At 47.5% G+C, this 2623-nt stretch overlaps 1 pseudogene; it reads left to right on the top strand.

The window, feature by feature from the left end:
* The first annotated feature begins 797 nt into the window (after positions 1 to 797).
* LOC125942528 (uncharacterized) lies at positions 798 to 1908 on the top strand (annotated as a pseudogene).
* Positions 1909 to 2623: the final 715 nt, after the last annotated feature.

Raw genomic sequence — 2623 nt, 5'->3', positions numbered from 1 at the left:
GGTCGAGTAGCGAAGCCTTTGTCGACGACGTCTGCAGACAAGAAGCTCCTTGTGTCGACGAATTCCAATCGGAGAGCGCAGGTACGTCCTCATGTGAGCAAAGCGACTCTGATAGCAGCTCAAGTGACAAAGGAGGTCCCCAAGGAAGCGAGTCGAGTGATGAGTCAGATGACTTTGTCGCTTCAGACAGCTGCACTGGGCCAGATGAGGGAATAGCCTTCACTTGTAGTCCCACGCTCACTCATGTACTTTCTGAACAACTGTCGGCAAGTGAAGAGTTTGCTGTAATTGCTTCCAAACATAATATGACGCATGCGTGCATTAACGATCTCCTCGATTTCTGCCGGCGAACAGGCATCTCCGACCTTCCAAAAGATGCTAGGACAGTTTTGAAAACTGAGCGCAAAGCACAGGTGGAGCAAAATGGGTCATTCGTGCACTTTGGTCTTGCACAAGGAATTCGTCAAGTGTTGCAGCCGGGGCAAGTAGTTCCAAGTGAACTGAAGCTACAGGGCAACATTGACGGAGTCCCTCTTTACAAAAGTAGCCAGCTCGCCTTTTGACCCATTTTGTGCCGCATAACAAATGTGGAGGCATCACCGCCGTTTGTTGTCAGTGTGTACTGTGGTGCAGGGAAGCCGCCATGTCTGCAGGATTATCTAGAGCCATTTTTGCAAGAGGTCTCCGACCTAATCTCTGAGGGGATAAGCATAGGAGATGTTCATGTTCGGGTGAGCATTGGAGCCATGGTTTGCGATGCTCCTGCAAGGAGCTATGTCAAAGTATTGTTGGCCACACTGGCTATTATGCGTGCGAGCGATGCAACCAAAAAGGGCAGCACCTTGAGAACAGGGTGACATTTCCCAGACTTCATGCAGCTGCACGGACGAATGCATCATTTCGATCTCAAGAGAACAAGCACCACCATTCTGGTGTTTCACCATTCCTTTCCCTTGACGTCGACATGATTGCATTCTTCCCATCTGAATACATGCATCTCGTTTGACTGGGAGTCATGCGACGACTTTTAAGGAATTGGGTATGCCAAGGCCACAGTAACAGACTGAGCAGACTGTATCGCAATCAACTGAATGAAAGCCTGCGAGAGGCATCCAAGGCCTTTCCAACATGTTTCCAGCGGAAACCAAGGGGTACAGAAGAGCTTGATCGGTGGAAGGCAACAGAGTTTCGGACATTCCTCCTTTATGTGGGGCCTGTTGTCCTAAAGCCTCTTCTGCCTGCTTCTCAGTACAAGCATTTTGTAATGTTTCATGTGGTGGTCAGAATTTTAGCATCGCCTCAGCACTACCGTGAGTACAATGTTTTTGCCAAAGAGTTGCTAAGGTATTTTGTTCAGGTGCTTAGTGAGCTATACGGGGAAAAACAGCTCGTGTACAATGTACACTCACTAATTCATCTTGCTGACCAGTGCCTAGACCATGGCCCTTTAGATGAGTTTAGTGCATTCCCTTTCGAAAGCTACCTTGGACGAATTAAAAAGTTGCTGCGATCTTCCAACAAGCCACTTTCGCAGCCAAGTAGGAGAATTTCTGAACTGAGGCACTCATCCAGGAACCAAGTCAAGCAGAAACTGCAACATGTGAAGCCTGGAGACTGCTTCCTGATTGACAGTACTCCTGTGGTGGTTCTGGAGATAATGGCAGACCACTTCAAGGGTGGGATTTTGCCAAATGCCAGGGACTTTTTCAAACTTCCACTGAAGTCGTCTCAGTTGAATATCTGGCGCTGCAATACGTTGAGTAACGAAAGAAAGGTCTGGCATCTTGATGACCTTCGGAACACAGCTCGGTGCCTGAGGCTAAACTACAAGCAAGGACATGTTGTTATTCCTCTTTTGCACTTTCACTGAAGCTGTCAGTGGCCGTTGGGCTTGTAGTGACCCAAACTGCCTTACGTCCAACTGCCACATAGCATGCCGTTCAAACACTTACGGCAAGCATGCTGATAGCTGTACAACCAGGACACATTGCATGTCAATTCTCCAAGGTGCTACACCAGCTGTCATTCACGCTTCTGCTGTGTTTTCACCGCATCAGGCTCACACTGCCATGCCTCTTCAGAAGTCACTGCTCACACTGGGGCGCATCACAACCTCCATGACTTAGTTACCGAGTGGCGCAGCAGAGCGTCTGAGCCATCCAGTTCCCCTGCATCACGGATACCACCTGAGCCTGCACCTAGCTTTCTGAAAGTTCAGTTGTGCCTTTGATATCTCCACTTTCTACGTGTTGAAGTGCACTTCATCTGGAACAAGTTGCAGCACGGAGGACTAAACGGCCCTCTTCAGGGCCACCCAAACTATATGACTGGCAGGGACGTGGTAACTCCCATCTCTGCCTTCGTACACCCTCTAGAAAATTAGCATGTGGTTACGTTTGTGTGTGTTTGAATAAAATATCATTGAATATCTTGGTAAGTGCTTCTGAAAGAAAAATTATACAGAACAGTTCTTTTCGAGAATACACAGAAGGAAAGAGCAAGAGAGTAAACAAACCATCTATTTAGTAATCACAAATAATGCCACTATGGATGAAGGGAAACAAAAACAAAACAAAAAAAACTTGGCAACATGAACAAGAAACCAGAGGGTTCCACATTTTCT

Source organism: Dermacentor silvarum, chromosome 1 (assembly GCF_013339745.2).
Source record: "Dermacentor silvarum isolate Dsil-2018 chromosome 1, BIME_Dsil_1.4, whole genome shotgun sequence".
In the NCBI taxonomy this organism is placed as follows: domain Eukaryota; kingdom Metazoa; phylum Arthropoda; class Arachnida; order Ixodida; family Ixodidae; genus Dermacentor; species Dermacentor silvarum.
The sequence above is the reverse complement of the archived record's forward strand: the minus strand, read 5'-3'. Positions and strand labels throughout refer to the sequence as shown.